Here is a 26,250-nt window from a genome sequence, read left to right on the forward strand (position 1 = left end):
TGGAGTTTCAGCTTCAACATCAGTCCTTCCAATGAATATACAGGACTGATATCCTTTAGGATAGGCTAGTTTGATCTCCTTGCAGTCCAAGAGACTCACCAACACCACAGTTCAAAAGAGTCTTCTCCAACACCGCAGTTCATAAGAGTCTTCTCCAACACCGCAGTTCATAAGAGTCTTCTCCAACACCGCAGTTCATAAGAGTCTTCTCCAACGCCGCAGTTCATAAGAGTCTTCTCCAACGCCGCAGTTCAAAAGCGTCAATAGCACCACATTTATCCAGGTTCACTTTGAAAGCCACTGTGCTTGCGTGCTCCGGTCGCTCAGTCGTGTCTGACTCTTGGACTCCAGTTGTGGCCCCATGGACTCTAGCCCACCAGGCTCCTCTGTCCACGGAATTCTCCAGGCAAGAATTCTGGAGTGGGTTGCCAGGCCCTCGTCCAGGAGATCTTCCTGACCCAGGGATCGAACCCGCCCTCTCTTTCACTGCAGGCACATTCTTTACTGCAGAGCCACCGGGAAAGCCCCTTGAAAGCTAACATCACGTGTTAAACGCCTTTGGTGGATAGATGAAGCATCACTCACTCAGCCCCATTTTGAAGATCTACCCTGCCTCACGCCCAGTATGAGGCCCTGGGGCTTCCAAGGCAAAGGAGCTGGGTTCCTGCCTGCAAGGTGTTGATGTCGCTAGCAGGGCGGTCAGATGCGGAAACCACCAGGGGCTGGACTAGTACGGGTGCACCGTGCTCAGGAGACGGGTGAGCCCTGGACTGTGGGGTGGGCGTGGGCTGCGAGAGTGGGAAGCCAGGATGGTGTTTGGTGCAGGGGAGGCCTTGGGGCAGGGCTGCAGGGGTGGGGGGACCTGGTGACTTTGGGGGGTTTTGTGTGCTGCGCTGAGGGGCTAGGTCTGGCCATGGTAGGAGCTGGGTCTGTGTCTCTCAGTTGGGGGTCCTGGAAACCAGTGCCAAAGGAATTTACTGGAGACAGAAACTTTACCATGTTGGGCAGGGGAGTGAGTGGGATGTGGAGGAAGGTAGATTTTTAAATGTGAATATCTTAATTTTATTTTACATTGTTTTAAATATAACTTTATATATTTTTTTTTTCTTTTTCAAGTGGGGTAGATTTTTTGAGGATGGCGGCTATGACTTACTCCTCCCTGGGTCCACTGTAGTGCACAAAGGGAGTCCCCAGTTAATTGGAAATTAACTCTCTGTTTGCAGAGTTTCAGTAGCCGTATTCTTCCAACTTTATCTTTCTCAATTTTAAAAAAAGCCCTTAATCTTGACTGAGGATATAGGCTTATGAACGTGGCCAGAAAGAAGCAAGGGATGAGGCCCAAGTCTATCCAGTCTGTGTTTTCTCCACTTTTCCTTCTGGGTTGGGGGAACTTCATAGAGTCCCCCCACCCCATACAGAAAGCATCTTATATTTGAGTTGCACATTTAGAATACAAAATTTGAGAAATAATCGCCACCACATTCTACCAAATACCTACCGTCTACCAGAAGCATACAGCATGTGTGGCCGCTGCCCTTTGAGACCTCATGGTCTAGATTCTTTGCTTAATGTAGTGGAAACTGGAGGAGATTGAATTCTCTGAAGAAATGATACCCACAGAGGAGCAACAGTGCCATCCTGTTTCTGTTTGGAAACCCTTCACGATTTCAGAGAACGAAGAGAAACGTGCCACAATACAATGATTTTTTTTTATAAGCACAAGAGAGCTGTCTTCAGTCAGTCCCACCTGCGGAGAATTAACTAGCCTGCCAGCAACTCTGACGGTGAAGGGGTTAAAATAACAAATAAATGACTTTATTTAGACTTGAGCATTTCTGGCATTTTTTTCTAGACTTTTTTTCCCCCCACAGTATTTGATGTGACAGCTTTTGTTTGCTCACACTTGTCTCTCTTTTAAATTTCTCATATCAGCGGTAAAAGCTATTTCTTTTTTCTGTAACATCTTGAGCTTGATATCCAATGAAGGGAGAAATTGCTCTTGCATTGCTTGAAATTATATTATACCTAATTTTGGGGGGAGAAAGATGAGAGTAATTTAGATCTCCAGGCACTGAAGATTTTGCAGACAGGTCATCTGCAGCTTTATTGCTGATTAGTCATCCATAAAAGTGTTTTTACTGCGGGGGAGGTGTCGCCATTTCTAGTATGTTTTAGAGACGCTGGTTTTGAGGTCCATCCAGGGAAGGGAAAGACCGTTGTCCACACTGAGGGCACAGTCTGGCCTTGATGGGGCTCTGGTTGGGAGTGGAGAGCCTCTTTGCCCCGAGGGACGGAGCAAGGGGAGAGGGCACTGGATCTCGTCTTACCTAAGCCCATCAGAAGCATCACCCTTGGCGCCACTGGCGTTTAGACCGCGCATGCGCAGTTGCAGAGCCAGCGCCTCAAGTGGGCGGCGGGCTCCAGGTACCAATTATTTGTGCGTGGGGAAAGGTTCCCTGGAGAAGCCTGTCATTTCTGGACTTGGCGGGCTCACTTATAAACCATGAACAAGCCGGAATTTGTTGGCTAACCCTTTATAAGCAATTTTGGAAAGAAATGTGCTTCTTTCCTGACGTTTTCCTTATGGGAGTGAGAATCAGCCTGGTCTTTTGCAGTTTCTTTCACACCCCGGGGCCCCTTCCAGAGGCCCCCATTTCCCAGAGAAATTCACTTACAAGCGCTGACCTTTTGGGCACTAATATCCGAGAGGGGATGCACACAACTGGTTTGAATGCCAGGAAATCTCCCCTCCTGCCACCCTTCCCGGGTGGGCAGGGGCTAATAGGCTTTGTGTAAATTTCAGGGCAGAGGGGCTCATTCTCTGATCCATGCCGTCTGGAGCAGCTGGTATTTCCTAAACTTTTCTGTGTATATCGTTGGAAGCACAGCGTTACCACTCTAAAGAGGGACACCGAGGAGCCAAATGCCAGTGGAGTTCTGTAATGTGGGCTGCAGTGTAAACTGTGGTAGGGTTGAACTGAGGACTCTTCTAGAAAAACCTGTAAGTAATTAAGTTCTCCCTCCAGCAAGGTAAAAGCTGAGTCTGAAGTCTGTTAACACAAAGGAGAGTGAAACCTTTTTTGGTGGTTTTATATATATATATATATATTTCTTTTTCTTTTTTAATGTAAATAAAGAATTCTGGCAAAACAAAAAAAAAAAACCACCCCCAAAACCCTCATATCTTGTTACTGACTTAAGGAGAAAAGGAAAGATGCTGCCTTTGTTGGTTGCATGCTTCACATTGCTGAGGTCAGAACAAAACTTAGATTACCCTGTTTCAGCAACTCCCAAACCATGTTCCGGGGAATATAAGATATTTCCTGGGGAGGAGGGAGGAAAGATTTCATGGCCAGCTCCATTTCAGAAACCTTCCATATAACTTCCCCTTCTCTGGAGATTCACAATGCTCTGTAGCTTGTTAAGAGAATGCTGTTTGCCCTGGCTTAACCCAGCACTTGAATCTGGTGTGATCAGAGTCCTTTTTCACAGGGCACCTGCTCCCATCCAAGGGGAAGCACCGCTTACTTCACCTCCAGCAGAAACACTGCCCACTAGCAACTGATCTTGCCTGCCTGTCCTCATCCACGCTTGCTCTGTGGTTCTTTACTGACATCGGTGGTGTTGTACAGTCTCTTGTGATGCGTGCATCCGGCTTTCAGGAAAGACTGCATGCTCCTTGAGGACAAACACTTTTCCTGTATCATCTTTGTATACCAGCATGCCTGCTGCAAGTATGGGAGCATTCGATTACTACACAGTAAGTCCCCTACTTAGCAGCCTATAAGTTTCGAACTTTCGAAGATGCGTACGTGCATTCGCACGTCCAGTCACATGAGTTAGTTCACGTGTCTGGTGTACATTGTCACTTGAATGCATCCCCTGTGAGTGGCTGTGCTTTTGTGTACGTTACTGGACAGTACTGTATAGACTACCATAGTGCAATATCTTTATTTCAAACCCAGAATGTCTGGAAGCAAGCGTAAAAGCTGCGGTGATGTAGCTGCTCAGATCAGATCAGATCAGATCAGTCGTTCAGTCGTGTCCGACTCTTTGCAACCCCATGAATCACAGCATGCCAGGCCTCCCTGTCCATCACCAACTCCCGGAGTTCACTCAGACTCACGTCCATCGAGTCAGTGATGCCATCCAGCCATCTCATCCTCTCTCGTCCCCTTCTCCTCCTGCCCCCAGTCCCTCCCAGCATCAGAGTCTTTTCCAATGAGTCAACTCTTTGCATAAGGTGGCCAAAGTACTGGACTTTCAGCTTTAGCATCATTCCTTCCAAAGAAATCCCAGGGCCTATCTCCTTCAGAATGGACTGGTTGGATCTCCTTGCAGTCCAAGGGACTCTCAAGAGTCTTCTCCAACACCACAGTTCAAAAGCATCGATTCTTCGGCACTCAGCCTTCTTCACAGTCCAACTCTCACATCCATACATGACCACAGGAAAAACCATAGCCTTGACTAGACGAACCTTTGTTGGCAAAGTAATGTCTCTGCTTTTCAATATGCTATCTAGGTTGGTCGTAACTTTTCTTCCAAGGAGTAAGTGTCTTTTAATTTCATGGCTGCAGTCACCATCTGCAATGATTTTGGAGCCTAGAAAAATAAAGTCTGACACTGTTTCCACTGTTTCCCCATCTATTTCCCATGAAGTGATGGGACCGGATGCCATGATCTTAGTTTTCTGAATGTTGAGCTTTAAGCCAACTTTTTCACTCTCCACTTTCACCTTCATCAAGAGGCTTTTGAGTTCCTCTTCACTTTCTGCCATAAGGGTGGTGTCATCTGCATATCTGAGGTTATTGACATTTCTCCCGGCAATCTTGATTCCAGCTTGTGTTTCTTCCAGCCCAGCGTTTCTCATGATGTACTCTGCATAAACAGGGTGACAATATACAGCCTTGACGAACTCCTTTTCCTGTTTGGAACCAGTCTGTTGCTACTAGTGTACTTTTCAAGGTACTGTGTTACAAGATTAAAAATGCTTAATTTTTGTGCTTTCTTGTTTTTTGTGTCTTACTTGTGTGGTAAGCAGCTTGATTCATGAGAAGTGAAGCTGCTCAGCTGTGGGCAACTCTTTGCCATCCCATGGACCGTAGCTTACCAGGCTCCTCTGACCATGGAATTTTCCAGCCAAGAGTGCTGGAGTGGGTTGCCATGGAAAGCATTATAAATCTATTACAGTATAGTACTATATAGCCCATTCTGTTAGTTGGGTACCTAGGCTAACTTTGTTGGACTTAGGAACAAACTGGACTTACCAACATGCTCTTGGAACAGAACTGTTTCACCTGTAGAGGATTTGCTGTGTGTTGAAAGCTAGTCCCAGGGTGGCTCATGGAAGGACCCAGGCACACTTTGGACCTGCTAACAGAGTGGAGGGTTAGAAGCAGGGCAGATAATGGAAGGCTCTGCAGAGCTAGTCCTGTTCCATTGCTTTCTCTTCCTGCATTTCATTTTCTCAGTGGAAAACACTTACCTTTAGAGGTCTCTTTACCTCTCTCTGCATTTGTAAGAATAAAACCATAAAATTTTTTTTTATTGTAAAATTAGAAAAAGAATTATTAGGAATGGATTGAGGCTCAACGCAGATAGAGATTCAGTTACCTGGCAAGGCTGAGTCGGGAGCATCCCGTGTTTGGGGCTTTGAGCAGAGAGCACAGGGCTTAGAAGAAAAGGCTTGAATTTTCACTGCCACAAGAAATAGGAGAGTGACCATCCTTTCTGAGGAGACTGAGGGCTGTCACCAAGAGGAGGCTGGCGAGACGGTGTGATGTCCGTTGCTTAGCATCGTGGGAAGAGCGTGGGCTTTGGAGTCTGGTGGTCTTGGCTCTGAATTCCAGCAGCTCTGCCTTTTTTTTTTTTTTTAAATTGAAGTATAGTTGCTTTACAATGTTGTGTTAATTTGTGCTGTACAGCAAAGTGACTCAGGTATCCACATATATGCATTCTTTTTTATGTGTTTTTCCATTATGGTTTATCTCAGAAGGTTGGGTATAGTTCCCTGTGCTGTGCAGCAGGACCTCTGTTCTGCATCTGCAGCTGCTGACACCAGACTCCCGGCCCATCCCTGCCCCCCTCCCCGCCTCCTGGTCCATCCCTGCCCCCCTCCGTGCATCCCTGCCCACCCCCCACCCCTGCACCTTGGCAGCCGCGGGTCTGTTCTCTATGTCTGTGATTCTGCTTCTGTTTCATAGTTGGTTCACTTGTACCACACTTTGGATTCCACATAGAAGTGGTGTGGTATTTGTCTTTCTCTTTCTGACTTATGCAATTTGTCTTTCTGTTTACTTCACTTAGTATGATCGCCTCTGGTTGCATCCATGCTCTTGCAGATGGCAGTATTTTGTTCTTTTTTATGGCTGAGTAACATTCCATCGTATATGTATATGTACCAAACTTGTTTATCCGTTTGTCTGTCGATGGACATTTACATGGCTTCCGTGTCTTGGTTAATGTGAACAGTGCTTCCAACAACTCCACAGGGGCTTGGACTAGAGGTTCAGTTTATTTATTTTTAAGTGTTGAAAATATTGTTTTTAAAATTTATTGAATTTTTAAACATTAGAGAGTTATATTATTTAAAAGTATTTGAAATTTTAATTTCAATAATACCTAACTCATGAGACGATTGTAGTCTATGTAGATTCTTGTATGGTTTGACTTGCTTATGTTCATATAAGCACGGAACACACCAGGCTGTTAGCATGGGTTATCTGGGAGAGGTGTCCCTTGCAGGATGGCCACTGAGGGCTATGGCAGCCAGCATCCAGGAAACCTGGCCTCCTGGCGTTCATGTGTTTGTACAGTTGCTACCCACCGTGAGTAGGGCGGGCCTGGGTAACCAGTAGGATATGACAGAATGAAGAAGGGTGACCTTTTTGAGGCTAGCTCATAAATGACATTGCAGGTCCCACCATGCTCTCTCGGATTTTGCTCTGGGAGAAGCCAGCTGCCTTGCTGTGAGGACACTCCAGGAACCCTCATGTGGTGAGGAATACAAGCCTCCTGCCAACAGCCCACACCAACCTGCCAGCCACGTGAGGCATCATCTTGGAATCACAGCTTCCAGCCCCAGTCAAGCCTTCACATGATGGTAGCCCCACCTGACTTCTTGACTGCCCTCCTAGGAGAGATCCTCTGCCCAGAATCACACAGCTAAGCACTCCCAAATTCCTGATCAGCAGTATCTCTAAGATAATAAATGTTCGTTATTGTTCTAAGCTAAGTTCTGAGTTGCTTTGTTATGTTGTGATAATTAATACAAGTTAGGGAGGTGAGAAGCCAGACAAAAAGTAAAAGTCTGCACTAAAAAACCAGAGTGTGCGTGATATGATTTCATTCACATGAATTTTATATAAATGTGCATAAAGAAACTAGAAAAATATACAGCCACAGACTTGTAGGAATATCTGTGTTACAGTGTCAGTTGCCAAGTGGCAGATATAAATTACAGAATAATGTGTGTAGAATGAATCCATTTTAGTAAAAGCAAGCCATAAATCAGCCTGTTTACAGAAGGGTGTGGTAGGTTTCTTTAGGAGGTGAGTATAATCACCTTTGTATAATCTTTTCTTGCATTGTTTCACTTGTTATAATAAGCTTTAATTATTTTTGTAATTTGAGACTACGGGCCTGTAGTTTAAAAATGAAAAAATAAAGTGATTGAAAATGAGAAGAAATGTGTTGCAGACTGCCTGGCATGCAGAGGCCTTCATTAAAGGTTCTTTTCTGTGCCATGCCAGTTTGGTGTCCACATCTGGTGGTCTGGTGAACCCCGTGGTCCATTTCTCAGACTAATGTTATTAAGTCAATAAATTAAAGTACATAGGCTTACAGAGGAATCCCCTTCTATTGAAATAAAGCTGCAACATGTTAAAAGCCAAGCTTGTGATGAAGCAATAACTCTATTAAAGCAACAACTTTATTAATATTTTAATTAAGATCCACTAAATTGAACAGCTCCTAGAATTTTGGAATAGTAATGAGGGTAAGTGTTATTTGGAATACTTGGAACAACTTTGATGTCATAAGAAAATATCTGTGATTTCTACTAATGGTAAGGTCACAAAAACTGCTGCTGTGTTATATAAAGATTTGCTGCCTAAGTTCATAACTGAAAATGAAATGTTAGTTGCTCAGTCACGTGAGACTCTTTGTTATTCTATTGTCTGCAGCCCACCAGGCTCCTCTGTCCATGGGATTCTCCAGGCAAGAATACTGGAGTGGGTAGCCTTTCCCTTCTCAAGGGGATCTTCCCAACCCAGGGATTGAACTCAGGTCTCCTGCATTGCAGGCGGATTCTTTACCAACTGAGCTATCAGGGAATGCAAAGCAACAAAGACTCAGTGCCGCCAAAAATAAAATAGTAAACAAATAATTTACAAAAATGAAATAGAAAACAATGCAAACATTAATAGTAAAGGTAAATACTGTATTGTGAATGTATGTCTCAGATGAATACACACATATACCCCCCATGCATGCATGTATGTACTAGATTACAATGTGTGTGTGTGTGTGTGTGTGTGTGTGTGTGTATGTGTGTTAGTCGCTCAGTCGTGTCCGACTCTTTGCAACCCCATGGACTGTAGCTTGCCAGGCTCCTCTGTCCATGGGATTACCAGGCAAGAATACTGCAGTGGGTTGCCATTGCCTTCTCCAGGGGATCTTCCTGACCCAGGGATCGAACCGGGGTCTCCCACATTCCGGACAGATTCTTTAGTGTCTGAGACACCAGGGAAGCTCTTTAGATTGTTGTAAAACAAAAACACTATAACAAAAACTGGAAGCTTCCTGCTGTAGGGAATATCCAGCAAGCATTAAATGTTGGGGTGCTCTTACCAGTAAAGTCCCAGTCAAGTGGGACAGTGAACACACTAGCAGTGATGCGTGAAAGCTGACAGCATGAGGGCGGCTGAGCGGCTCTGTTTAGTGCCTCGGGCAGCATCCCGCATCAGTGAGCACGGGTCGCCCCCAGAGTTGGTCTTATCTGGAGGCAGGAGGGAGGGCTCTTGAATCCTCTGTTTTTGGACTGCCCATGGGAGGGGCATTGGTTCTCAGAGGCATGGCTCCTGGGGATGGGGGAGGAAACCCTCTGGAGGAGGCAGCTAGGAGCACCCAACACTCAGCTCGCTGACCTGGTGAAGGCCTCTGGGCCGGTCACCAGCCAAGTCTGATGCATGGAGATCAGGTTTCCTAATAGAGGTCCCCACTCTTGGAGGATGAAATGAAACCTAATTGTTCCCCAAGTTAATTGCAATGTAAGATCCAAACATTTGATTTGGAGTGTGTTATTTTTTGCAGGGAGGGGTGGTCTCATTGTTGTTCAGTTGCTCAGTCGTCTCTGACTCTTGGCGACCCCATGAACTGCAGCACGCCAGGCTTCCCTGTCCTTCATTATTTCCTGGAGCTTGCTCAAACTCATGTCCATTGAGTCGGTGATGCCATCCAACCATCTCATGCTCTGTCATCCCCTTCTCCTCCTGCTTTCGATCTTTCCCAGTATCAGCGTCTTTTCCAATGAGTCAGCTCTTTGCATCAGGTGGCCAAAGGATTGGAGCTTCAGCTTCAGCATCAGTGAATATTCAGGGTTGATTTCCTTTCGGATGGACTGGCTGGATCTCCTTGGAGTCCGAGGGACTCTCAAGAGTCTTCTCCAATACCGCAGTTTGAAGCATCAGTTCTTCGGCGCTCAGCCTTTTTTATTGTCTGGCTCTCACATCCTTACATGACCACTGGAAAAACCATAGCTTTGACTATAGGGAACTTTGTAGGCAAAGTAATGTCTCTGCTTTTTAATACGCTGTCTAGGTTTGTCATAGCTTTTCTATGGGTGGTCTCGACTTCTTTTTCCTGCCATCATTTCTGCTTTTTATAGATCATGAGTGCTGAGTGCTAAGCTGCTTCAGTCGTGTCTGACTCTTTATGACCCTATGGGCTGTAGCCCAGTAGACTCCTTTTTCCATGGGATTCTCCAGGCAGGAATACTGGTGTAAGTTGGTATGCCCTCCTCCAGGCATCTTCCTGCCTCAGGGATTGAACCTGGGTCTCCTGCATTGATAGGTGGGTTCTTTACCACTAGTGACACCTGGGAAGCCCAGTGTTACTCGAATGTCACCTTTTATGTGGAATCTGGCAAGAATGCATATCTGTTGTCTGTTGCCTGGTGGGCTTTCACACTTATTTCTTGGAATATGTTGCGCCCTAGTTCAGCCAAATGGGACGGCGTGGTCTTTTGGGACATCCCAGTGGTGTTCAGGAAGACTGTCCCCACGTCTGCCTTTGGTTGGCATGCTCGCTTGGCCAACAGGTGTTGTCAGGAACACCGAGGTAACTGTGGATCCTGAACTTGGCTCTGTTCAGTGTTTCGCAGGCTGCGTGCGGGTGTGAAGTCCTTTTGCCTCTCTGGGGCCAGTCTGGGGGTAGTGGCATTTGAGCAGAGGTTCTCTGAGAGTGCATGCGGGCAGATGGGGCCGTTGGCATCACAGTACCAGGAGAGGAGGTTTTCTGAATGAAGAGAGAATACCCTGATGCACCAGCCCTCCCAACCTGGGTGTAAGTCATTACAAGCACTGAGACTTCATGCCCTCTGAGCGTAGCATCTGTTGATTTTCACTGTAGTCCGTGCTCACCCTGCCTGTGTGTGCTTCACCCACGGTTGGGAGGAAAGTATATCAGGAAAGGCCAGGCTGGGAGAATCTGGGTCCGGACAGTTTGTCCTTTTGTAAGAGTTCAAAGTTCTGCAGCTGTTCATAGCACGGCACACAATGTCCCGAACCTCCCCAGGCCGCGCTGGTTGATCCCATCCCTGGGTCATGCATGGTCATGCTCATTGACCAGGCTCTTTGATGCCCTGGGTGCCACTCTCTGGCTGTCCCTAGTGCAGGAGGAAGGATGTGTGGGATACCACTCATTGGTTGAATGTCAGGGTCAAGTCTGCATGAGACCCAGTGGAACCCAATCATGGTCATTTATTTAATGAATATGTGGTGCGTGCTCCATTGCTTCAGTCGTGTCTGACTCTTCTTGACCCTGTGGACTGCAGCCCGCCTGGCTCCTCTGTCCATGGGATTGTCCAGGCAAGAATACTGGAGTGGGTTGCCGTGCCCTCCTCCAGGGTTTCTTTCCGACCCAGGGTTCGAACCCACATCTCTTAGGCCTCCTGCATTGGCAGGCAGGTTCTTTACCACTGATGCCACCTGGGAAGCCCATAATTAATGTGTCAGTTCATCAAATTAATTTTCCAGCTATCCAGTAATGAAGACCTCTTAGGTGAAAATTCGCTACAGGCTAACAGTGTCCTGGTTCATCTATTTCTAGAAAAACAAAGCGAGGAAAAGGTAATGACCTAATCCCCATTGAACTTTGCGTCTTTCTGACGGTTTAAGAAAGGCTCCATGCAGAACACTTAACTATTGCAGACAAAGGTTGCCCTGTTCCTTAGCAGATCATTGCCATCATCTGTGGAGGTGAGGCTCTTCCAAGGACACAGAGAATTCTTATTTGTTTGTGTGAGGAATCGAGAAAGGGTGTGCGTCCTTTGAGGGGGACAGGTGAGGGGTGAATTGGAGAAAGTGTTGTTTGCAGCAGTGGTTGTCAATGGTAACAGCTCTGAGGTCCCTTTTATACACATATTTTGTAATTCTCTGTGGTAAGTTACAAAATACAGCTCAAATTCCCTCCATCCGTGAGCGCTCTGTGTTGGTGATGTGGTGTTGCTCCTTTCATCAAGAAGCCGTGTCTGGGGAACATCCCTGGTGGTCCAGTGGTTAAGACTCCGAGCTCCCTGTGCAGGGGGTGTGGGTTTGGTCACTGGTCGGGGAAGATTCCATGTGCTGTGTGGTGTGGCCAGAAAAGAGAAAACAAAAAGAGGCTGTGTCTGAAACTGTACCCCTGGCATCCTGGCTACTCTTGTGATTGACCACGACCATTAGAATGCCAGGAACGTGATGCTGGGTGGCTTCAGAGCAAAGGCTTCAAAAGCCTTTGTAGCATCATCCTTCTCTGTCTCGGAACCAAGTCACTATGTCAGGAAGCCTGAGCTAGCCGCCTGGAGAGGCTGGAAGGAGAGCGAGGTGCTCGGGCTACGGTCCTTGCCAACTGCCAGCCCCGTGGCCGTCACACCCAGCCAGTCCAGGGCTAATGGGCCAGCTAGCCTCAAAGGCAGCGTGCCCCCTGCCAGCAGCAGCGGTGCCCAGTCACTGAGCCCGTCGGACTCTCTGCAGCCCCGCGGACAGCAGCACGTCAGGCTTCCCAGGCCCGCAGGGTGTTGAAGTTGCTGTACAATTGTGCTCATTTCACGTGCTAGCAAGGTACTGCTCAAAATCCTTCAAGCTGGATTTCAGCAGTACGTGAACCAAGAACTTCCAGATGTACAAGCTGGATTTAGAAAAGGCAGAAGAACCAGAGATCTGCCAGTGTGCTGTGGAGCAAAGGGAAGCCGTTCCAGCTGGGTCCTGCCCAAGTGCCAGCCCACAGAATCATAAGCAAGATATGATTGTCCAAAGTCACTAAATGTGGGGTAGTTTTTATGCCCCAGTCGAAAACTAAAATCATTATTTATTTTCTTTGAAAGCCATAGGTTCTATAAGCTACTACACATAAAATTAAAAAGAAAGATGTAACACCTTGGGTGTAAGGCAGAAGGAAAAGTGGGAAGGTAAATCATTGATCAGCTGCGCTTGAAGTAGAGAAGTGGCAGAAGGTGGCTAAACTCGCCACAGACTCGTCTGTTTCCAGCGCACGTTGCGACTGTGGGCTGAGTCACATAACCCGAGGGCCCGCCATCGTGATGCCATTTTCTGAAACGGTGATCAGTTCTTGGCTGAGTTCAGCAAACAAAAAATAATATTTTACCTCTATTGACATGGCAGTGAGATTCTTAGCACATTAATTTTACATTAAAACTGTACCCCTCAAATCCTTTGTGTATGCATATAATTGTAAAGTGTTAGTTCTAGTTGCATTCTTTTTTATTTTAATTTTTTTTGCTTAGAATAATTTTATATTTAAAATATTAACTTATAGTTGATTTATGATGTTGTGTTAATTTCTGCTGTATAGCAAAGTGATTCAGTTTTACATAAGTGAATGGTAACCCACTCCAGTATTCTTGCCTGGAGAATTCCATGGACAGAGGAACCTGGTGGGCTGCAGTCCATGGGGTCACAAAAAGTTGAACATGACTGAGTGACTAACACATGTATATATATATATTCTTTTTCATGGGCTTTCCAGGTGACTCAGTTCGGTTTAGTCGCTCAGTTGTGTCCAACTCTTTGCCATCCCATGGACTACAGCACGCCAGGCTTCCCTGTTCAAGTCCCAGCGCTTGCTCAAACTCATGGTCATTGAGTAAGTGACACCATCCAACCATCTTATCCTCTGTTGCCTCCTTCTCCTCTTACCTTCAGTCTTTCCCCAGGGAAAGAGTCTTTCTTCGGATTAGGTTGCCAAAGTATTGAAGCATCAGCTTCAGCATCAGTCCTTCCAATGACTATTCAGGACTGATTTCCTTTAGGAAATAGGCTGGTTTAATCTCTTTGCTGTCCAAGGGACCCTCGAGAGTCTTTTCCAACACCATATTTCAAAAGCATCAATTTTTCAGTGCTCAACTTTCTTTATGGTCCGACTCTCACATCCATACATGACTACTGAAAAAACCATAGCTTTGACTAGATGGACCTTTGTAGGCAAAGTAGTGTCTCTGCTTTTTAATATGCTGTCTAAGTTTATCATAACTTTTCTTTCAAGGAGCAAGCGTCTTTTAATTTCATGGTTGCAGTCACCATCTGCAGTAATTTTGGAGCCCAAGAAAATGAAGTCTGTCACTGTCTCCATTGTTTCCCCATCTATTTGCCATGAAGTGATGGGACCGGATGTCACGATCTTAGTTTTTTGAATGTTGAGTGGTAAAGAATCTGCCTGCCAATGCAGGAGACACAGGAGATACAGGTTCAATTCTTGGTTTGAGAAGATCTCAGAGGGAGGGCATGGCAACGCACTGCAGTATTCTTGCCTGGAGAATTCCATGGACAGAGGAACCTGATGGGCTATAGTCCATGGGGTCGCAAAGAGTTGGACATGACAGAGCATGGATGCAAGAATTCTTTTTTATATTCTTTTCTATTATGGTTTATCCGGGATATTGTATGTAGTTCACTGACCTTGTTGTTTATCCCTTATGTGTATGCTAGCTTGCACCCACTAATCCTAAACTCTCCAGCCATCCCTCCCCTGCGTCCCCTCCCTCTTGGCAACCCCAGGTCTGTTCTTTGCGTCTGTGAATCTTTCTGTTTCGTGTCTATGTTCCTTTATGCTTTGTTTTAGATTCCATATGTATGTGATATCATGGTATTTGTCTTTCTCTGTCTGACTTACTTCACTTAGTATGATAATCTCTAGATCCATCCATGGTTGCTACAAATGGCATTATTTCATTCTTTTTTTTATGGCTGAGTAACATTCCACTATATGTATATACACCATATGTATACCACATTGTCTTTATCCAGTCATCTGTTGATGGACATTTGGCTTGTTTCCATGTCTTGGCTATTGTAAATAGTTCTGCTATGAACATAGGGGTACACAGGTATCAAATTATACTTTTGCCTGGGTGTATGTCTAGTTATATTCTAGAGTCAGATAAACACATTCAGAAGTTGAAAGAATTCATTGCCAATAGACCTGCATCATAAAAAAGGTTATAAAAAGTCCTTTAGGCAAAAGAACATTGATACCATGCAGAAATATGGATTACGTATGGGAATGTATAGCCCTGGAAATGCTAACCACATAGGCAGATATTTAAGATAACTTTCTTATTATTTAGATCTTTCTGAAAGATGGCTGACTTTAAAAAATGATAACGTAGTGTGAGTTTATGACACACGTAAAACACGTGAATGACAGCAGCGGCATAGAGGTCGGAAGGGGGGAGGAGGCTGCCGCTCCAGTGTCCCTCCTGGAGGATCCCACGGACACACGAGCCTGCCGGGCTTCAGTCCACGGGGCCACAAAGAGTCGGACACGACTGAGTGACTGACACAAGAGGGGAAATGGAAGTTTATTGTTTTAAAGTTCATTTTCTCTCTACAGAGTCACATAATGGGTGCTGAAGGTAGACAGTGATTAAGTAAAAAATGTGTACTGAGTCCCACAGCCATTGCTAAATAGCAAAATAAAGACATAAGCTAACCAGATAGAATTACAAAAATACAGTTAATTCAAAATGAGAGGAAAAGGAACAAAGAATAAATGAATAAAACACAAGTTTATAGATTTAAACTAGCTATACCAATAATCACACAAAATGTAAAGACAATGTCCCAATTAAAAGGTAAAGATTGTTAAATTGGACTGAAAAAGCAATACTGTGTGTTACCTACAAAAAATAGAACAAAATTGGACCTTAAAGAAGGCTGAACATTAAAGAATGGATACTTTCGAACTGTGGTGCTGGAGAAGACTTGAGAGTCCCTTGGACTGCAAGGAAATGAAACCAATCAATCCTAAAGGAAATCACCTCTGAATATTCACTGGAAGGACTGATGCTGAAGCTGAAGCTCCAATACTCTGGCCACCTGATGCGAAGAGCCAACTCATTGGAAAAGACTCTGATGCTAGGAAAGATTGAGGGCAAAAGGAGACGATAGCAGCAGAGGATGAGTTGGATGGATGGCATCACCAACTCAATGGGCATGAATTTGACCAAACTCCAGGAGATAGTGAAGGACAGGGAAGTCTGGCATGCTGCAGTCCATGGGGTCCCAAAGAGTGAGACAGGACTTAGCGATTGAGCACTAACACCTTAAATATGAAGACACAGAGAGGTAGGAAAAGATTTACCATGATGATAATGATAAAAAATCATAGTGGCTATATTAATATCAGATAAAGTACATTTCAGAGTAAAGAATACTACCCGGTATAAAGAAGGTCATTTTACAGCGATATTGAAGTCAGTTCAGCAAAAGGACTTCTTAACGATTTATGTACCTAATAACAGAACTTCAAAACAAATGAAGCAACATCTGGTAGACCCACATGGAGAAACAGAAAACCCATAATTATGGTCAAGGATTTCAATGTACCTCTCTCAATAATTGATAAGACCTGGACAACTTGACCTCATTGACATTTATAGAACATTCCATCTCACAAGGCAAGAATGCACATTGTTTGAATTGGACGTCTAGGTAAACAAGTCTCAATAAATGAAAGAAGTTTCAAGTTAATGAAGAGGGTTAGAAATCAACGACAGAAAGACACCTGGGTAATGCCCACATATTTGGAAACTAATAGCACTCTTGTGAATAACCCATCAGCCAAAGGAAACATGAAAATGGAACTTAGAAACTATTTTGCAGTGAAGCAAAGAGAAAGCAGCACACATGAGAATTTGCAGGAACTGTTAATCAAATAGTAGAGGGGAGACGCTGCATCAGTCACGTTCAGTGCAGTCGTTCAGTCGTGTCCGACTCTTCTCGACCCCGTGAGTCGCAGCACACCAGGCCTCCCTGTCCATCACCAACGCCCGGAGTTCACCCAAACTCATGTCCATCGCGTCAATGATGCCATTCAGCCGTCTCATCCCCTGCCGCCCCCTTCTCCTTTTGCCTTCAATCTGTTCCCAGCATTCTTTGAATAGATCAGTAAAACTAATGAGTTACTATGCAGACTGACGAGGCAAGAAAGAGAGAAGACACAAATAACCTATATCAGAAATAAGGGAGGTGAGGGACTTCCCTGTTGGTCCACTGGCTAACACTCTGTGCCCCCAATGCAGGGGGCCGGGGTTCAATCCCTGGTCAGGGAACTAGGTCTGGGTTGCCGAAACTAGAAGATCCCACATGCCACAAGGTAAGTCACAGATACTGAGTGCCACAACTGAGACTCGGTGCAGCCAAATTCATTAAAAATATATATATTTTTTAAAAAAGCGAGATGACATCACTACAGATTGTACAGTCACTTGAAATATAAGGGACTAATATGAAAAACTTTACACCAATAGATTTGCAACTGGAAATAAATAAATACTCTGAAAGACACCAAGTGCCAATACTCACTAATTAACTAAATAACCCTATAATCTATTATTGGGCTTCCCCAGTGACCCAGCAGAAAAGAACCCACCTGCCAATGCAGGAGACATAAGAGATGCGGGTTTGATCCCTGGGTGGGGAAGATCCCCTGGAGGAGAGCATGGCAACCCGTTCTGGTATGCTTGCCTGGAGAATCCCATGGACAGAGGAGCCTGGCGGGCTATATATAGTCCATGGGGTTGCAAAGAGTCGGACATAATTGAAGCAACTTAGCATGCATGATCTGTTGTTATAGAAATTGAATTTGTAGTTAAATATCTTTTCACGAAGAAAACGTTAAGCTGAAATGGGTTTACTGGTAAATTTTACCAAACATTTAAAGAAGAAATAATACCAGTTTTACATATTTAATTTTTTAGGGGGGGACCCCATGGGCTCTAGCCTGCCAGCCTCCTCTGTCCATGGAGTTCTCCAGGCAAGAACACTGGGGTGGGCTGCCATGCCCTCCTCACACATCGTGACTGCTGTGTGTTTTATCCCAGGAATATATTGTTTAATTTAAATATTAGAAAACCAATCAATGTAATACATTATTTTAACACAATGAGAAAGAAAACACATATGGTCATTTCAATAGAGGCCCTCTTCCTCTCTTTTCAAAAAGCATTAAACAAAGTTCAATATCCATTTTTAATAAAAATTCTCAGCAATCTAGGAATTGAAGGGATTTCCTCAATGTTATACAGCGGGTGGTGGTTTAGTTGCTAGGTCATGTCTGACTCTTGTGACTATGGACTGTAGCCCACCAGGCTTCTCTGTCCATGGAATTCTCCAGGCAAGAATACTGGAGAGGGTTGCCATTTCCTTCTCCAGGAGATCTTTCTGACCCTGGGATCAAACCGGGTCTCCTGTATTGCAGGCAGTCTCCGGCCTTTCAGGCAGATTCTTTACCAACTAAGCCACCAGGAAGCCCCTCAATGTTATATGGGGCATCTGCATTCAGCTTCAAAGACTGAATGCTTTTACTCTAAGGTCAGAAATAAGACAAGGATGGATTCTATTCACCACTTCTATTCATTCTTGTCGTGGGGCTCTAGCTAGGGCAGTCAGAGAAGAAACATAAATAAAAGGCAACTAGTTTGGAAAAGAAGTAAAATGAGCTTATTGGCAAATGATGTGATTGTCTCTGTTAAAAATCTGATGAGATTTACAAAAAAGCTCCTAGAACTAATAAGTTAATTTTGTAAGGTTGTAAGGATATAAAATAAGTACATAAAAAGAACTTCCCTGGTGGGCTGTGCTTCTAATGCAAGGAGCATGGGTTTGATCCCTGGTCAGGGAACTAAGATCCCACATGCTGTGCAGCTCAGCCAAAAGCTAACAAAAGCCATAACAATCAATTGTATTTCTATATATTAACAATGAAAACGTACAAGTCAAAATTTAGAATTATTTTTATAATAGCATCAAAATATGAAATACGTTAAAGGTAAGTTGGATGAGATGGTTGGATGGCATCACGGACTCGATGGACATGAGTTTGACCAAGCTCTGGGCGTTGGTGATGGACAGGGAAGCCTGGCATGCTACAGTCCATGGGGTCGCAAAGAGTCGGACACAACTGAGCGACTGAATTGAACTAAAGTTTGACAAAAGACTCTGTAGATTCTGTACACCAAAACTACAACACTGCTGGGAGACGCCAGGGAAACCTGAAGGAATGGAGACATGTCCTGTCTATGGGTCAGGAGGGTCTTTATTGTTCACCCGTGGAAGTGAAAGTGTTAGTCACTCAGTCAAGTCTGATTCTTTGTGACGCTATGGACTGTAGCCAGGCTCCTCTGTCCATGGGATTCTGCAGCAAGAATGCTAGAGTGGTTATCCATTCCCTTCTCCACGGATCTTCCTAGACCCAGGGAGTGAACCCAGGTCTCCTGCACTGCAGGCAGATTCTTTACCATATTAGCCATCAGGAAAGCCCCTGTTCATCTGTGAATTCTCCCAAAATTGCCTTGTGGATTAAATAGCAGGTTCTTTTGTAGCACTTGACACATGGATTCTAAGATTCTTATGAAATGTAAAGGACCTAGAATAGCCAGAACAACTTTGGTAATGAAGATAAACATTTGATTTCAAGACATAATAAAATGACAGCAATGAAGATAGTGTGGTATTGGCTTAAAAATAGACAAATACATCAGTGGAACTGAATAAAGTTTAGAAATAAACCCACGCGTACATGGAAAACTCCATGGAGGTTCAAAGACCTGTCAGTGAAGAAAGGATAATCTTTTCAACATTTGGTGCAGGACTTTGGTACAAACATGTAGGAAAAATTAACTCAAAGTGCATCCAGGCCCTAATCAAAACCAGAGCTGTAGAATTTGTAGACGAAAAGTAGGAGAAGACTTTTGTCGCCTTGACTTAGACAAAGATTTCCTAGATCCAACAACAAAAGCATGATCTGTCAAAGACAAATGGAAAAATTGGATTTTGTCAAAATTAAACACTTCTGTTCTTCCAAAGATGTTTTTAGGAGAATGAGAAAGCTGGAGAAAGTATTTGTAAATTATCTATCTGATAAAAGAAGTATCCAGAACATATAGAGAACTTTAAAATTCAGTGATGAAAAAACAATCCGTCAGAATGGCCATTGTTAAATAGTCTATAAATAATAGATGCTGGACAGGATGGAGAGAAAAGTGCAGGAACCTTCCTGCACTGTTGGTGGGAATATAAATTGTTGTGGCCACTGTGGAAAACGATATGGAGGGTCCTCAGAAAACTGAAAATAGTGTTGACATGTGATCCAGCAATCCCACTCCTGGGCGTATATCTGGACAAAACTATGATTCAAAAAGGTACATGCGCCTGTATGTTCATAGGAGATGTGGTTCATCAGTAAACAGAAATGGACTACTAAGACGTGCTGCAGCACAGATGAGTTTCAGATTAATTTCTGAGTGGAAGAAACCAGGCTCAGTACCTATAGCATGAGTTCATTTACATGAAGTTCTAGAATACAAACTAATCTATAGCAGCAGAAAGCAGATTAGTATGTATGCAATGGAATAGTACTCAGTCATAAAAAAGAGTGAAATAATAACATGTGCAGCAATACGAGTGGACCTAGGGATGATCATACTAAGTGAAGTCAGAAAAAGAAAGATAAATACCATGTGATATCACTTATATGTAGAATCTAAAATATGACACAAATGAACTTATCTAAAAAAACAGAAATGGACGTGCAGACGTGGAGCACAGACTGTGGCTGCCAGGAGGGCAGAGAGTGGGCTGGGAGTCTGGGATTAGCAGATGCAAACTGTTATGTATAGAAGGGGTAAACAATGGGTCCTACTAGGTAGCACAGGGAACTATATTCAATATCCTGAGATAAACCATAATGGAAAAGAGTATTAAAAAGAATATAGATACATGTAACACTGAATCAGCTATGCTTCAATAAAGTAAAAAATAATCAAATAACCTAAATAAAAATTAGGCAGACACAGGAACAGATACTTCATTAAAGAAGATATGTGGATAGCAAATGAGGGCATGAAAAGGTTCTCAACATCATTGGTCATTAGGGAACTGTGAATCGAAAGAACAGTGAGGGCTTCCGGTGGCTCAGGGGTAAAGAGTCTGCCTGCCAATGCCAGAGACACATATGCAATCCCTGATGCAGGAAGATTGCACATACTGCGGAGCAGCTGAGCCCATGCGCCACAGCCACTGAGCCTGTGCTCTGGAACCTGGGAGCTGTAGCTACTGAGCCCACGTGCTGCAGCTGCAGAAGCTCCTGTGCCTCGAACCTGTGCTCTACAACAAGAGAAGCTATTGCAGCTAAGGAGTGGCCCCTGATTGCCACGGCTAGAGAAGGGTCAGCATGCAAACGGAGACCTAGAACAGCCCAAAATAAAAATAAAACCCCAATAAGCTATAACTACACACCCGTTAAGATGGAAAAATTAAAGACTGACCATAGGAAGTGTTGGCCAGGAGGTGGAACATCTAGAACTCTTCATACACCGCAAGTGGGAAATGCAAAATGAGGAAGACACTTTGGAAAGCAAACAGTTTGACAGCCATTCCGCTCCACCCAAAAGAAAAGGCGCATGTACGGACATATGTCCATACAAAGCCTTGTATGCAAATATTCATAGCAGCTTTATTCGTGATTTGCCTGTATGCAGAAGCAACCCAAATGTCTTCTTGGCGCAATGGATGGACTCGGGTATATCCATACAATGCAGTACTACTCATCAGTAAACAGAAATGGACTATTAAGACGGGCTGCAGCACAGATGAGTTTCAGATTAATTACTGAGTGGAAGAAGCCAGGCTCAGTACCTATAGCATGAGTTCATTTACATGAAGTCCTAGAAAATACAAACTAATCTACAGCAGCAGAAAGCAGATTAGTGGTTGCCTAAAGATGGTGGGAGAGACGGGATGACACAGGCGTTGCATAGGGACCAAAGGAAACTTTGGGGGGGGTGATAAATATTTTTATTATCTTTTTTTGTGGCGCTGGTTTCACAGGGGTGTGTGTGTGTGTGTATGTCAAATTGTGCAGTTTATTGTGTGTCTATTTTATATCAATAGGATTGTTAAAAATTCAAATAGCTCTTCCCAAGCAACATTGTTTGCAAAATTGTTCCCCCTTTCCACAACATCCCTCCAGACTTTCACTGAGAACATTGGTTGAGAGCGTAGAAATCATTGCTGATTTACTTATCCTGTGTGCTCAACATAGCTGCCGCATCCTAAGAAACATTATCCCCCCAAGGTCTCAGGCTATAGTGTGAATTTATTCTCCATCCCAGGGCAGCCAGGTTACTGTTAAAACCTCAAACAATATCATTGTTGTTGCTGTTGTTTTACTCCCAAATTAAAGATGATATCTAGTGCTGTTCTTTTTGTTTTATTTATGCCAACCCAAACCCAACCTATCATTTAAGGATCTTCGCTTTCCTGCCCACTAGTTTTTACCATCTCCATAAACTCAGTGACTTTGCTAGGTCTGCTTCAGTTTAGCAAACAGTTACTGAGCACCACGAGACAAGAGTCTCATTAAGACAAAAGCAGTATCTTTGTGCTTCCAGGGGCTAGCTTAATAATGCTGAGTTATTTTAGTACGTTGCATACTGTATTATATTATTTGTTAATGATTTTGTGTCTTTACTCTCTCTCCTTTGCTATATTCTTGCCTCTAGGACAGACTTAACACAGAGGAAGTGACTAATTCTTGGAGATCAAATACTTTGGGGGAAGGCATAGAGAACCCATGAACAGCTAATCAGTAGCCTTGCAACTTGCTTCCATTTGTCAGAACCCACTTATTAAGTATGAAAGCCTTAATCATGTGCTTGGCTGGACAGAACCATTTCCTCTTGTAAAAAAGAAAATGAAAAAGGTAACGTCTAGGCCTGTATACTGCAGTCACTTCATCCCTCAAACATCTGTTGTTTCTTTTGGCCGTGGTATGACATGGTTTAAATAATACTAATTAATTTACCTACAAAGCATGACACTGATAGGTACTACCGGGGCAATTTGTTTACGTAGCCCTAAGCACTCCGGAGAAGGCAATGGCAGCCCGCTCCAGTGCTCTTGCCTGGAAAATCCCATGGACAGAGGAGCCTGGTAGGCTGCAGTCCATGGGGTCGCTAAGAGTTGGACACAACTGAGAGACTTCACTTTCCCTTTTCACTTTCATGCATTGGAGAAGGAAATGGCAACCCACTCCAGTATTCTTGCCTGGAGAGTCCCAGGGACGGGGGAGCCTGGTGGGCTGCCGTCTATGGGGTCGCACAGAGTCGGACACGACTGAAGCGACTTAGCAGCAGCAGCAGCAGCAAGCACTCCAGTCTTACAGAGTATTTGTTTTTATGGCAGAATCTGAACCACTAAGGTTAGATTGACTTAGATTTATTTACCAAACTAGATAGAACCAGAGAGAACTGAGATAGTTTCAGGACACAGAAAAAGAAGAACAATTGTATCTAACTTGTGATGGTGTTATGCGACTGTTAGACTCAAAGGGTGATGCATTCTGAAAACATGAGGCTTCAGAGGGTTTGGGTGAATTCATGAATGATCTTTCCATAGCTGGCTCTTAGGGAAGTTGAAGGTTGTTTGGTGGAGAGACTCATGTCTGGGACAGCAGTAATGCTGTTAAGAGACCAGTTTCTGGGATGGAGAGAGCATGGCTTAATACATTAGTTATTTATAAATTAAATGGATTTCCCAACTTCTGATTATACACAAAATTCATCCTTTCATAGCAAAGTGAAAAAATGCTGAAAGCTATAAAGAAATAGGTAACATTTATTCTCATTACTCAATGATGAACACTGTGTCCATGCTCTTTTTTGTTAAGTGTACATTAATTTTTTTAGTATGTTATTATGAAAATTACAAATGTGTAGCCAACTTTTTCAGGCACACTTATATACCCACACCTAGATTATGTTATTAGCATTTTCCTATACTCGCTTTATCATATATTTATCCATTTATTTATCCCTGTCTCCCATCAATCCATCTTGTTTCACTGATGTTCCAGCAGTTCAGCATGCATAATATCTTGAGTTCACTCTGTGTTTCCTTTTGATGTAAAAGCCACAGATCTTAACTGTTTGTTCCCTGAGTGTGGTGGGTATACACTGAGGTGATCCCTGATGATACTCACCTGTTATTCACACCCTGCATAAGCCCCTGTAATTTGCTTATTTGTTGTTGTTGCTCAGTTATGTCTGACTCTTTTTGACCCCATGGGCTGCAGCACGCCAGGCTTCCCTGTCCTTTACTATCTCCCAGAGTTTGCTCAAACTCATGTCCATTGGATTGCTGATGCCATCCAACCACCTCATCCTCTGTCGTCCCCTTCTCCTCCTGCCTTCAATCCTTCCCAACATCAGGGTCCTTTCTGATGAGTTGGCTTTTCACATCAGGTGGCCAAAATATTGGCGCTTCAGCTTCAGCATCAGTCCTTCCAATGAATATTCAGGATTGATTTCCTTTAGGATGGACTGGCTGAATCTCCTTGCAGTCCAAGGGACTCTCAAGAGCCTTCTCCTACACCACAGTTCAAAGCATCAATTCTTCGGTGCTCAGCTTTCTTTATAGTCCAGCTCTCACAACTACTGGAAAGACCATAGCTTTGACTAGAAGGACCTTTGTCGGCAAAGTGATGTCTCTGTTTTTAATGTGCTCTCTAGGTTTGTCATAGTTTTTCTTCCAAGGAGCAAGTGTCTTTTAATTTCATTGCTGCAGTCACCATCTACAGTGACTTTGGAGCACAAGAAAATAATCTGTCACTGTTTCCACTGTTTCCCCATCTATTTGCCATGAAGGAGAGGCTCCCCTGTCCTTCACTATCTCCTAGAGTTTGCTCAAATTCATATCCACCGAGTCAGTGATGCTGTCTGACCATCTCGTCCTCTGTGCCCCCTTCTCCTCCTGCCTTCAGTCTTTCCCAGCATCGGGGTCTTTTCCAGTGAGGCAGTTCTTCACATCTTTGTGGCCAAAGTATTGGAGCTTCAGCTTCAGCATCAGTCCTTTCAATGAAGTGATGGGACTGGATGCCATGATCTTAGTTTTCTAATGCTGAGTTTTAAGCCAGGTTTAAGCTGCTTATATCCAGTGGTAAGTGACAAAGATGTTAAGATATCACTCCTGTGGTTATGTTATATGGTCTTAGACTCCTTATTTCTAGTAGTCTGGACCTAGAGACTTAGTGTGGGATCAGTGAAGTAAGTGATCATATTGGAGAAGCTCAAGTGACAAGGAACTATGTGTGGCATCTAGGATCTGAAAGCCAGCAAAAAGCTTGGGTCCTCAGCCACACAGCAAGGAAATAATTCTGAAACAATGGTGAGAGTGAACTTAGAAGCAGATTCTTCCCTTGTTGAACCTCCAGATGAAAACAACAGTCCTATAGGACCCTGAACAGAGGACTCAGCTAAGACACGCCCAGACTTCTGACCTACAGAAACTATGAGATAATTTTTGTGTGTTGTTTTAAGTGGCCGAGTTTGTTGGGATTTGTTTGCAGCAACAAAATGAATGCAGGCATTATTACGTGGAGGTGGGGTGCTGTTGTAACAAATACCTAAAGATGTGCATTGGTTTTGGAACTCAGCAGCTGGCAGAGGAGCCTGAGAGAGCAACTCAAGTCTTTCTGAAAAGACTGTTAATAGCAGAAGTCTGGGCTTTAGGGATGCTGCTGGTGAGAGCTCACAAGAAGTGGGAAATATGTTTCTGGAAACTGGAGAAAGGGAGAGTCCTTGGCCTGGAAGGGCAGAGAGTTAAGTGCTGTCTCCTGTGCTGAGTGGAAAGCTAACTTTGCAGATGATGAACTCAATATGTAGCTAAGGACAACCCCAAGCGAAGAATTGAAGGCATTCCCTAGTTTCTTCTGGCTGCTTATCATAAGATGTGAGAGGAGAGGGATTAACTGATAGAAGAACCGTTAAACAGAAAGGAAGCAGGACTGGCTGACTTTCGAAAACTCTGAGCTTCTCCAGAGGACAATAGGGGCTCAGATTAAGGCAGTGTGATCTGGAGAGAAATCTGAGGTTGTGATTGCATAACCTTTGGCTAAAACTCAGATAATCCAGTCCGGTGAAGGGATTTTTTGACAAGAATATGCCTCACAGATCCTCTCTGCCAAACCAGAGGATGTCTAGAAGGGGTAAGCTCACTGGCCCTCAGCGTCTCCATCTTCCTAGCAGAGAGAACCAGAGACTCTTCCTGTGAGCATGATGCAATAAGTGGCCATGGTGGAGAATCCACATGACACGGGGCTAAGAGCACCTTAGGGACTGTGGAGGCAGTCTCCAGGTGATAGCCAGAAAAAGCTGGGGCTCTTGGGCTGTTGAATTCTGGCCATGGCCCCGATGAGCTTGGAAGGAGATTCCCAGTTGGACTTTCAGATGAGAACACAGCCTGGCTGTCACACTGCAGCCTCGTGAGATCCTGGGAAGAGAGCCCTGTCAAGTCTCATGTGGACTTCTAACAAAAACTATGAGATCACACACGTGTGGTTTTACTCCTCCGGCTTATGGTCATTTCTTATGACTCAGTAGAAAACAAATACACTGAGTTTTGACAAGTTCATACTCTGCAATTCAAACTTCCACCCAGACAGGGAACATCACCATCACCCTAGAAAATTTCCACA

At 44.1% G+C, this 26,250-nt stretch overlaps 1 protein-coding gene across 31 annotated transcripts in view; it reads left to right on the plus strand.

Annotated features, from left to right (window-relative positions):
* Positions 1-26,250, plus strand: part of LOC123330880 — a 187,983-nt gene that overhangs the window by 22,988 nt on the left and 138,745 nt on the right. For 20 of the 31 annotated variants that reach the window (XR_006547134.2, XR_006547132.2, XR_006547144.2 and 17 more), the window contains one exon: positions 493-1,824. The exons of 4 other annotated variants lie outside the window; for them this stretch is intronic. The gene's annotated coding sequence lies outside the window, so the exon portion shown is untranslated. Of the gene's footprint in view, positions 1-194; positions 407-492; positions 1,825-2,803; positions 3,761-4,855; positions 4,912-6,916; positions 8,263-26,250 lie in introns of those variants that run through there. 7 more of the 31 variants (XR_006547139.2, XR_006547137.2, XR_006547138.2 and 4 more) reach the window with 7 other exon arrangements.

Source organism: Bubalus bubalis, chromosome 20 (assembly GCF_019923935.1).
Source record: "Bubalus bubalis isolate 160015118507 breed Murrah chromosome 20, NDDB_SH_1, whole genome shotgun sequence".
In the NCBI taxonomy this organism is placed as follows: Eukaryota; Metazoa; Chordata; class Mammalia; order Artiodactyla; family Bovidae; genus Bubalus; species Bubalus bubalis.